We start from the raw sequence: 12,257 nt of genomic DNA, 5'->3' as shown, positions 1-12,257 counted from the left end.
TACAAGAAGCGGGAGTGAGTTTTTAGCGAATCAGAATGCAGAGCACAATGCACCAAAAAAAAAAAAAAAATGCATTATGAAAATCCGCGAAATAGCGAATCCGCGATAAGTGAACCGCGAAGTGGCGAGGGATCACTGTATAGCATTTATTTTTTACGTGAGTCCACAAGTAGGGATGAGTCCACAAGTAGGCAGTAGGGATGACAACGCGTTAAATTGACACGTGAGGGAATTGGAGTATATTGCTGTCCTGCATGAGCATGCGAAATGTAGTGAGTACTTTTGTGTTTCATAAAAAATGTCTGGGAGTAAATAGTATATATTTTCTTTAGGAATGTAGTGGAGTGGGCCTCCCGAGAGGTGCTGCAGTTTAAAGCACTGCATCGCAGTGCTTGAGGCGTCACTACAGACCTGATTTCGATCCAAGGCTGTGTCACAGCCGGCCGGCCGTGACAATTGTCCCAGCGCTGTCCGGATTAGGGGAGGGTTTGGCCGGCCGGGATTTTCTTCTCCCATCGCGCTCTAGCGACTCCTTGTGATGGGCCGGGCGCCTGCAAGCTGACTCTGGTCGCCAGCTGGACGGTGTTTGACACATTGGTGCAGCTGGCTTGCAGGTTAAGCGAGCAGTGTGTCAAGAAGCAGTGCGGCTTGGCAGGATGGTGTTTCGGAGGATGCACGGCTCTCGACCTTCACCTCTCCCGAGTCCGTAGAGGAGTTGCAGCGATGGGACAAGACTGTAACTACCAACTGGGGAGAAAAAAGGCAAACAATTTTTTAAAGAAGGAATGTAGTGGAGTAAAAGTAGTCTGAAATATAAACAGTAAAGTAGTCTGAAATATAAACAGTAAAGTAGTCTAAAATATAGACAGTAAAGTAGTCTGGAAAATTAAACAGTAAAGTGTCTGAAATATAAACAGTAAAGTAGTCTAAAATATAAACAGTAAAGTAGTCTGAAATATAAACAGTAAAGTAGTCTGAAATATAAACAGTAAAAGTAGTCTAAAATTTAAATAGTAAAAGTAGTCTGAAATATCAGTAGTAAATGTACAGTTTCCACCCAAAAACGTATTAATTAGTACTTTAAAGTTTTCTTAAGTACTTTACACGACTGTTAATTTGGCAATAGTTTGATTATTAGTAGGCTTTGATGGAAGCATAATGTTGAATTAAAACCTCCCATCATATCTAAGCCAATATGACACCAAAGTCAATGAAAATTTAGCAAATCACCTTGATTGGAGATACACAAAACACTCCACGCCTCTTGTCAGAGACATCACCGAGAACCATATTCCGGATTTTTAAAAGGGTCAATAGCATTATTAGGAAAAAATAAACATTTTCCCAGACCTTGCTCCTTGCCACCTTTCGGACTGAATACGTTTGTAGGAGCAACAGTTTTGATTAAATTTATAATTTATCGCTCAGGGTCTTCCGAGTGGTGCAGTGGTCTAAGGCACTCTATCGCAGTGCTAGCTGTGCCACTAGAGATCCTGGTTTGAGTCCAGGCTCTGTCTGGACTCAAACCGGCCGCGACCGGGAGACTCATGGGGCTGAGCACAATTTGCCCAGCGTCGTCCGGGTTAGGGGAGGGTTTGGCCGGCAGCGATGTTCTTGTCCCTTCGTGCACTCCTGTACGGACTCGGGAGAGGCGATTGTCGAGAGCCGTGCGTCCTCCGATACACAACCCAGCCAAGCCGCACTGCTTGTTTACACCATGCCCTCTTAACCCAGAAGCCAGCCGCACCAATGTGTCAGAGGAAACACCGAACACCTGACGACCGTGTCAGCGTGCATTGCACCCAGCCCACCACAGGAGTCGCGAGTTGCTCGGCATCAACGCAGCTGCTTGCACCATGCTGCCAGTCATAAGAAGTGTATGCGATCAAACCAAGGCTACTGTAGATAGCTAGCTATACGTTGGTATTCAAGCTGTTTAATCAATAAATCCAACCAGATATTTGGATTAGTTAGGTAGCTACTAATTGGGCTGCTTTTACAAATATATATATGTATAACCTTTATTTAACTAGGCAAGTCAGTTAAGAACAAATTCTCATTTACAATTGGGCTACTTAAAAATAATATATATATATTTAACCTTTATTTAACTAGACAAGTCAATTAAGAACAAATTCTCATTTACAATTGGGCTACTTAAAAGTAATATATATATATTTAACCTTTATTTAAGTAGACAAGTCAGTTTAAGAACAAATTCTTATTTACAATGACGGCCTACCCTGGTTGTGATACAGCCTGGAATCGAACCAGGGTCTGTAGTGATGCCTCTAACACTGAGATGCAGTGCCTTAGACCGCTGCGCCACTCGGGAGCCCCACTTTGAAAAGGATGTGGCGGGCGAAAATGGTAGTTATTGGGTTCTAATTTGTCTGCACTTTTGTGAATTGGGGTGATCAGTTCTTGGTTCCAAATACTGGGGGAGATGCCAGAGCTGAGGATGATATATAAGTATAGCCAATTCGAATTTTTGGTCTCTCTCGCTTTCTCTTGCTCTCTCTCGCTCTCAGGTTTGTAACCAGTCTGGTGTACTATGGGGTGAGTCTAAACGTGGGTAACTTTGGTCTGGACATCTATCTGACCCAGCTGATCTTTGGTATTGCTGAGCTCCCTGCCCGGCTGGGCTCCCTGCCCCTCATAGAACACTTTGGACGGAGGATGTGTCAGGCCATCGCCCTGTTCTTCGGAGGCACAGCCTGTCTTGTTCTTCTAGTTGTTCCAGATGGTAAAATTAGTTAATATTTTATGAAGTAGATTTTTATGCTGTTATTTTAACACTTTTTACATTATTAAGGTTGTTTTAACACTTCAAGATGGAATCCACATTTGTTGAAACAGCGCAACTCTTTTGCCCTTTTGTTGATTAATGGAGTAGAGGAGCGTCCGCAGCGGTACATATTCTGATTAATGGAGTAGAGGAGCGTCCGCAGCGGTACATATTCTGATATAAACGTAGTAGAGGACCGTCCGCAGCGGTACATATTCTGTTAATGGAGTAAAGGAGCGTCCGCAGCGGTACATATTCTGATTAACGGAGTAGAGGAAGTCCACAGCGGTACATATTCTGATTAATCATTGTAAAGGAGCGTCCGCAGCGGTACATATTCTGATTAAAATGGAGTAGAGAGGGTCCGCAGCGGTAACATATTCTGATTTAATGGAGTAGAGGAGCGTCCGCAGCGGTACATATTCTGATTAATGGAGTAGAGGAGCGTCCCAGCGGTACATATTCTGAATAATGGAGTAGAAGGACGTCCACAGCGGTACATATTCTGATTAACGTAGTAGAGGAGCGCTCCAACGGTACATATTCTGATTAATGGAGTAGAGGAGCGTCCGCAGCGGTACATATTCTGATTAACGTAGTAGAGGAGCGTCCGCAGCGGTACATATTCTGATTAATGGAGTAGAGGACCTCGCAGCGTACATATTCTGAATAATGAGTAGAGGAGCGTCCGCAGCGGTATATTCTGATAATGGAGTAGAGGAGCGTCCACAGCGGTACATATCTGATTAATGGAGTAGAGGAGCGTCCACAGCGGTACATATTCTGATTAACATTGTAGAGGAGCGTCGCAAGCGGTACATATTCTGATTTAATGGAGTAGAGGACGTCCGCATCGGTTACATATTCTGATTAATGGAGTAGAGGACCGTCCAAATCGGTACATATTTGATTAACGTAGTAGAGGAGCGTCCACAGCGTACATATTCGATTAATGGAGTAGAGAACGTCCGCAGCGGTACATATTCTGATTAATGGAGTAGAGGAGCGTCCACACAGGGTACATATTCTGATTAACGTAGTAGAGGAGCGTCCACAGCGGTACATATTCTGATTAATGGAGTAGAGGACCGTCCGCAGCGGTACATATTCTGATTAATGGAGTAGAGGACCGTCCACATCGATACATATATTCTGATGAATGGAGTAGAGGACCGTCCGCAGCGTACATATTCTGATTAATGGAGTAGAGGAGCGTCCCAGCCGTACATATTCTGATTAACATTGTAGAGGAGCGTCCACACGGTACATATTCTGATTAATGGAGTAGAGACCGTCCACATCGATACATATTCTGATTAATGGAGTAGAGGACCGTCCACATCGGTACATATTCTGATTAATGGAGTAGAGGACCGTCCACATCGGTACATATTCTGATTAACGGAGTAGAGGAGCGTCCGCAGCGGTACATATTCTGATTAATGAGTAGAGGAGCGTCCACAGCGGGTACATATTCTGATTAATGAATAGAGGAGGCGTCGCAAGCGGTACATATTCTGATTAAGAGTAGAGGACGTCCACAGCGGTACATATTTCTGATTAATGGAGTAGAGACCGTCCACAGCGGTACATATTCTATTAAAGTAGATAGGAGGAACGTCCACAGCGGTACATATTCTGATTTAATGGAGTAGGAGACCGTCCACAGCGGTACATATTCTGATAATGGAGAGAGGACGTCCACAGCGGTACATATTCTGATTAAGATTAGAGGACGTCCACAGCGTACATATTTCTGATTAACGTAGTAGAAGGAACGTCCACAGTGGTACATATTCTGATTAACGTTGTAGAGGAGCGTCCACAGCGGTACATATTTGATTAATGGAGTAGAGGACCGTCCACAGCGGTACATATTTCTTAATTAACGTAGTAGAGGACGTCCACAGCGGTACATATCTGATTAACGTAGTAGAGGAGCGTCCGTAGCGGTACATATTCTGCTGTTCTATCGTGATGTCTGAGGAAGTAAAACAAGCTGTTGTTTACTTATTTGTTGTAATATCACAAATGGACTGTTTCACCAATTAAGGATTTAGCTTTAAGTGTTATTTTCTAAACACTTTTGACACTCAACACACTGTTATTAAAAAAAATATATGTGCTAGTTTTAATTCTTTAAGCACCTTTAACACTTTATGTAAATTCATCCGTTTAACAGATTCTCTGTCTTTCTCCTCCTCAGACATGCGGTTGTGACAAGACAGTCATAGCTGTGTTAGGGAAATTGCCCTGGCTGCCTCCTTCACCATCATCTATGTTACACAGCTGAGCTCTATCCCACTTGTAGTGAGGTACGTTTACTTACAAATGAGCATTATTCCACTGTAGTGAGTATGTTTACTACAGCTGAGCATTATCACTTAGTGAGGTATGTTTACACAGCTGGCATTATTCACTTAAGTGAGTATGTTTACTACAGCTGAGCATTATTCCACTGTAGTGAGGTATGTTTACAAGCTGAGCATTATTCCACTGTAGTGAGGTATGTTTACTACAGCTGAGCATTATTCACTGTAGTGAGGTATGTTTACTACAGCTGAGCATTATTCCACCTGTAGTGAGGTATGTTTACTACAGCATGAGCATTATTCCACTGTAGTGAAGGGTATGTTTACTACAAGCTGTAGCATTATTCCACTGTAATGAGGTATGTTCATTACAGCTGAGTTCTATCACCTGTAGTGAGGTACTTTTACTACAGCTGAGTTCTATCCCACTGTAGTGAGGTATGTTCATACAGCTGAGTTCTATCCCACTGTTAGTGAGGTACGTTTACTACGCTGAGCATTATCCACTGTAGTGAGGTATGTTTGACTACAAGCTGAGTTCTATCCCACTGTAGTGAGGTATGTTCATTACAGCTGAGTTCTATTCCACTGTTAATGAGGTTGTTCATTACAGCTGAGTCTATCCACTGTAGTGAGGTATGTTCATTACAGCTGAGTTCTTACCCACTGTAGTGAGGTATGTTTACTACAGCTGAGCATTATTCCCTGTAGTGAGGTATGTTTACTACAGCTGATTCTATCCACTGTAGTGAGGATGTTTATACAGCTGGATCATTCACATTAATGAGGTATGTTATTACAGCTTGGCTTATTCCCACTGTAGTGAGTATGTTACTACAGCTGAGCTTCATCCACTTGTAGTGAGGTATGTTTACTACAGTGAGCATATATTCCACTGTATGAGTATGTTCTCTCAGCATGAGTCTTATTCCAACTGTAGTTGAGGTACTGCTTACTACAGCTGAGTCTATTATCCACCTGTAGTGAGGTATGTTCATTAAGTGAGTTCTATCTCCACTTGTAGTGAGTACGTATTACACGCTGAGCATTATTCCACTGGTAGTGAGGTAATGTTTACCTAGCAGTGAGTCTATCCCACTGTAGTTGAGGTATGTTTACTTACAAGCGGCTATTCCACTGTATTGAGGTAGTTTTATGCAGCTGTCAGATATCCACTGTATTGAGGTATGTCATTCTACAGCTGATCCCAGTGCATGAGGTTACATATCCCACTTAGTGAGTATGTTTACTACAGGCTGAGTTCTTCCCACTGTTAGTGAGGTATGTTCATACAAGCTGTAGTTCTATTTCCGACTGTAATGAGTATGTTCATTACAGCTGATTCTTATTCCCACTGTAGTGAGGTATGTTTACTACAGTCTGAGCATGTCCCACTTGTGTAGAGATGTTTATACAGCTGGCATTATTCCACTGTAGTGAGGTATGTTTACTCAGCGAGCTTATTCTTAGTGGTGTATGATAAGCAAGCTATCCCACTGTAGTGGGTTATGTTCTTACAGCGATTCTATATTCACGTGGATGTTTACTAATGGCATGCTTGTATGTTCATTACAGCTGAGCTTCTATCCCACTGTAGTAGAGGTATGGGTTTTACTACACTGCCAGCATTATCCCACTGGTTATGAGTGATGTTTACTTGCGCTGAGCATTTTCCATGTATGAGGGTATTGTTTTACTACAGCTGAGCATTTTCCCACGTCTTGAGGTATGTTTTACTCAGCTGAGTTCATTATCCCACTGTAGTGAGGTATGTTCATTACAGCTGAGTTCTATTCCACTGTAATGAGGTTGTTCTTACCGTATCTAGCCCACATTTAGTCACTGTATTGAGGTACTTGTTTAACGCAGCATTATCCACTGTGTGAGGTTATGTTTACTACAGCTGAATTATTCACGTGTGAGGTTTGGTTTTATAAGACTGAGGCATATTCCACTGTTAGCAGAGGTATGTTGACTAAGCTGAGTTCATATTCCACTGTAATGAGGTCATGTTCATTAGCGGAGTTCATCCCACTGTGTGAGTACGTTTGACTACAGTGAGCTTTATCCACTGTTAGTTAGGTATGTCATTTACAAGCTGAGATTTTCCACTGTAGTGAGGTATCGTTTACTACAGCTGATGCATTTCCCACTGTAGTGAGGTATGTTTTACTACATGCTGAAGTTTATCCCACTGTAGTTGAGGATGTTTCATTACAGCTGATTCTATCCACTGTAGTGAGGTATGTTTATACAGCTGAGATTTATTCCACTGTTAGTGAGGTATGTCTTACAAGCTGAATTATTCCACTGTAGTGAGGTATGTTTACTAACAGCGTAGCATTAATCCACTGTAGTTGAGGGTATGTTTACTACAGCATGAGCTATTCCACTGTAGTGAGGTATGTTTACTACAGCTGAGCTTTCTTATCCACTGTAATGAGGTATGTTCATTACAGCGAGTTCTATCCATGTTAGGAGTTCATTTACTAGCTGAGTTCTAATCACTTCTATACTTGTGAGGTATGTTTATCAGTGAGTTCATTATCCCACGTATGAGTCGAGTTTACTACAGTCTGAGCATTATTCCTGTAGTGAGTATTATTTACTACAGCTAGCATATCCACATGTAGTAGATGAGCTATGTTTACTACAGGCGAGCAGTCTATCCACTGTAGTGAGGTATGTTCATTACAGCTGAGTTTTCCTATGTATTCTTCACTGGTTCTTCATGTGTAGGTATGTTACTACAGTGAGCATTATCCACTGTAGTGAGGTTATGTTTACTACAGCTGAGCATTATTCCACTGTAGATGAGGATGTTTACTACAGACTGAGCTTTATCCACTGTAGTGAGTATGTTTAATGCTGAGTGACTATTATCCCACTGTAATGAGGATGTTTTATACAGCTGAGCTTATCTCCACGTACGTGCAGTAGTTACTACAGCTGAGCATTCATTCCACTGTTAGTGAGGTATGTTCTCCTGAGCATTACAGCTGAGGAATTTATACGTTGCATACACTGTATGAGTATGTTCTTACAGCTGAGCTTATCCCAACTGTAGTAGTATTCGTTTATACAAGCTGATTCTATCCCACTTGTAGTGAGTATGTTATACAGCTGAGTCTATCCACTTAGTGAGGTACGTTTTACTACAGCTGAGCATTTATCCCACTGTAGTGAGGTATGTTTACTACAGCTGAGAAGCTATCCCACTGTTAGTGATTGGGCTGTTATACAGTGAGCTTCTATCCCACGTGTGAGTATGTTTCATACAGACTGATGTCTATCCACTGTAGTGAGGTATGTTTACTCAGCGAGCATTATATCCCTGTAGCCTTGAGGTAGTTTTACTACACGCTTGAGCATTATTCCACTGTAGTGAGTATGTTACTACAAGCTGATTTCTATCCCTGCTAGTGAGGTATGTCTTAAACAGCTGAGTTCTTATCCACTGTAGTAGAGGTATGTCATTTACAGCTGAGGTTCTAATTCCCCACTGTAGTGAGTTACTGTTTACTAAGCTGAGCATTATCACTGTAGTGAGGTATTTTACACAGCTGAGCTATCTATCCCTGTAGTGAGGCGATTATGTTCTTTACTTAATATGCATTAAGCTGAGTTCAGTATCCACTGTAGTGATGGATATGTTCTTACGCTGGATCATCATCCCACTGTAGTGAGGTATGTTTACTCAAGCTGGGCATTATTCACTTGTAGTGGAGGTATGTTTACTACAGCTGAGTCATTTTCCACTGTAGTGAGGATATGTCTATTACTACAGCTGGTCTATTCCACTTAATGAGGTATGTTCATTACAGCTGAGTTCTATCCCACTGTAGTGAGAGTTGTTTATACAGCTAGAGATTCTATCCACTCTTAGTGAGGTATGATTACATTACGAGCTGATTCTTCCCACTGTTAGTGAGTAGGTTTATACAGGCTGAGCATTATCCCACTGTAGTGAAGTTATGTTATTACAGGAGCTATCCCACTGTAGTGATGGTATGTTCTCACAGCTAGCTCTATTCCACTGTAATGAGGTTGTTCTCAGTGAGATTCTAATCCACTGTAGTGAAGGATGTTTACTACAGTGAGCATATAATATCATGGTAGTAAAGGTAAGATATAAAAATGCATTACAGCTGAGTTCTTATCCCACTGTAGTGAGGTACTGTTACTACAGCTGAGTTCTACCACTGTAGTGAGGTTGGTTCATTACAGCTGAGGTTCTGATCCACTGTAGAGGTACTTTACTTACAGCTGAGTCGATATCCCACTGTAGTAAGTATGTTTACTACAGCTGAGCTTATCCCACTTAGTGGGTATTTCATCTACAGCTAGTCATTATTCCATGTATGATGGTATGCTTCATTACAGCTGAGCGTCCCATATGATTACTGTTATACAGTGAGTTCATAGTTGATTGTTACTACAGTGAGCATTATGCCCACTGTAGTGAGGTATGTTTACTACAGCTGAGTTCTATCCCACTGTTAGTGAGGTTGTTCTTACAGCTGAGCTTATTCCACTTTGTGAAGGTATGGTTTCATTACAGCTGTTCGAGTTACCACTGTACGTGGGTATGTTTTACTACAGCTGAGCATTATCCAGCATGTAGTAGTATGTTTACTACAGCTGAGCATTATTCACTGTAGTGAGGTATGTTTTACTACAAGCTGAGGCATTATTCCCACTGTAGTGAGTATGTTTACTACAGCTGCATTCTATCCCACTGTAGTGAGGTTATGTTCATTACAGCTGAGTTTATTACTGTGATATTCAGCTGCTTATCGTAGTGAGGTTTACTAGCTCTCTACCCAGATGTAATTACAGCTGAGCATATATCCACTGTAGTGAGCGTATGCTCTTACAGCTGGTATTACACTGTATGGGTATGTTTACTACAGCTGAGCATTATCCACTGTAGTGAGTAATGTTTACTACACTGAGCATATTCCACTGTAGTGAGGTATGTTTCTTACAGCTGAGTTTATCCCGTAATAGTGATGTTCATTTACAAGCTGAGTTTCTATTCCCACTGTAATGAGGGGTATTCATTACAGCTGAGTTCATCCCACTGTAGGCAGGTATGTTTACTTACAGCTGAGCTTATCCCCCACTGGTAGTGAGGTATGTTTACTACAGCTGAGCATTATTCCACTCAGTGAGGTATGTTTACTACAGTGACATTATTCCACTGTAGTGCAGGTATGTTTATACAGCTGAGCATTATTCCACTGTAGTGAGTATGGTTTACTACAGCTGAGCCCATTATTCCCACTGTAGTTGAGGGTATGTTTACTACAGTGAGCATTATCCCACTGTAGTGGAGGTGATGTTTACTACAGCTGAGCATTATTCCACTGTAGTGAGGTATGTTTACTACAGCTGAGCATTATCCCACTGTAGGAGGTATGTTCATTACAGCTGAGTTTCTATCCCACTTTGTAGTGAGGTATGTTTACTACAGCTGAGCATTATCCCACTGTAGTGAGGTATGTTTACTACAAGCTGAGCATATATTCCACTGTAAGTGAGTAATTTGTTTACTACAGCTTAACATTATTCCAACTGTAGTTGAGGTATGTTTACTACAGCTGAATTCCCATTCCACTGTAAGCTGACGGATGTTTACTACAGCTGAGCATTTATTCAAAACTGTAGCTGAGGTATGTTAAAACAAGCTGAGCTCTATCCCACTGTAGTGAGGTATGTTTACTACAGCTGAGCTATATGCCACTGTAAGTGAGTATGTTTACTACAGCTGAGCATTATCCCCTGTAGGGAGGTATGTTTATTACAGCTGAGCATTTCCCACCTGTAGTGAGGTATGTTGACTTAACAACTGAGCCATTATTCCACTGTAGTGAGCGTATGTTTACACAGCTGAGCATTAGTTCCACTGTAGTGAGGTATTGTTTACTACAGCTGAGCTGTATCCCACTGAGTGAGGTATGTTTACTACAGTGAGTTCTATCCCAACTGTAAGTGAGGTATGATTTACTACAGCTGAGCATTATTGCCACTGTAGTGAGGTATTGTTTACTACAGTGAGTGCATTATTCCACTGTAGTGAAGGTATGTTTACTACAGCTGAGCATTATTCCACTGTAGTGAGGTATGTTTACTACCAGCTGAGCCATTATCCCACTGTAGGAGGTATGTTTATTACAGCCGAAAGCAATTACCCCACTGTAGTGAGGTATGTTGGACTACAGCTGCGAGCATAGTATCTTTTTATGGTTTTTTTATTTCTCCTTTTAAAACTAAACCTATGTTCCCCACCCTTAATTAACCTTTTTTGGGGGGGCCACTATTGGGGTTAAAGTTAAAAGCAAATTTTCCAACTGGGGATAGGGTTTCTAACAACATGTTTGTATTTCGGTGGGCGACCTGGGGAAAAAACAATAAACTTTGATTTTTTGGGAAATATACTGTATTTCTAAAATTCATTTAAACTTTTTTCATCCTATTATAAAACTACTGCTTGTACAGGGGACCCTTTTCTATTCAATATGGGTTCATAAACAAAACCGGCCAGTATTTATTTAAAAATAAAAAACATGTGGGGGTGGGCTCGTTCTATATAGGGGATGTAAATTAAAATATTGGGTGAAATGTTTAGCTTGGGTGGGTAAACCTGGCACCTTTTGGGGAGGGGCTGGGGTATGATCCACATGTAAGTGAGGTAATGTTTACATCCAGCGCCTGCACGCATAATATTCCACTGTAGTGAGTATGTTTTACTACAGCTGAGCAATTATTCCACTGTAATGAAAGACTCATGAGTTCTTACAGCTGAGTTCATATCCCGCGGACGTGTAGGTGCAAGGTTATGTTTACTACCACGCTGAGTTCTGCTATCCTCACGGTCTGAGTTGGGCGTATAGTTCATTACTCAAAGCTGAAGTTTCATATACCCACTCGATAAGTGAATCTGGGTGGTACGGTTTAGCTACGTAGTCTGAGCATATATTCCCCACTGTCACGTGAGCGTCATGATATTGACTTACAGCTTGAGTTCTATCCCACTGTAGTGAGGATATGTTCCATTACAGACTGAGTTCTACCAACCATGTAAATGAGGATATGTATTCTTAACACTGAATTCTATCACCACTGTAGTCTGATGGTATTGTTTGATTTACTGT

At 41.5% G+C, this 12,257-nt stretch overlaps 1 pseudogene; it reads left to right on the top strand.

Moving 5' to 3' along the window:
* Window positions 1-12,257, top strand: part of LOC112068160 (solute carrier family 22 member 13-like) — a 52,584-nt pseudogene that overhangs the window by 33,064 nt on the left and 7,263 nt on the right.

Source organism: Salvelinus sp. IW2-2015, unplaced genomic scaffold (genome assembly GCF_002910315.2).
Source record: "Salvelinus sp. IW2-2015 unplaced genomic scaffold, ASM291031v2 Un_scaffold122, whole genome shotgun sequence".
Classification (NCBI taxonomy): domain Eukaryota; kingdom Metazoa; phylum Chordata; class Actinopteri; order Salmoniformes; family Salmonidae; genus Salvelinus; species Salvelinus sp. IW2-2015.
Note: the sequence above shows the minus strand (reverse complement) of the source record. Positions and strands in the feature narration are given on the sequence as shown.